We start from the raw sequence: 259 nt of genomic DNA on the forward strand, positions 1-259 counted from the left end.
GCTGGGGCCGAGCAGCAGCTGCTCAGCGAGAGGGGGGGATGCTCCTTGGCCAGGGCTCCTCCAGAAACACACCGCTATTTAAAAACCAAAATAAATAAATTAAAAGCAAACAAATCGACACGAAGACAAGAACACAGTTAAAATTCCTGTTAAAACAAAAACAAAAAAACACCAAAACAAAACTCAAAAGGGTTTCTGCTCTAGCCCGTGCCAAGCTGCACCTACACGAACGCTCCCCCCCCCCCCAGGCTTGCCACGG

The sequence above is a fragment of the Chaetura pelagica genome, unplaced genomic scaffold (assembly GCF_000747805.2).
Source record: "Chaetura pelagica isolate M959 unplaced genomic scaffold, ChaPel_1.0 scaffold109, whole genome shotgun sequence".
Taxonomy (NCBI): domain Eukaryota; kingdom Metazoa; phylum Chordata; class Aves; order Apodiformes; family Apodidae; genus Chaetura; species Chaetura pelagica.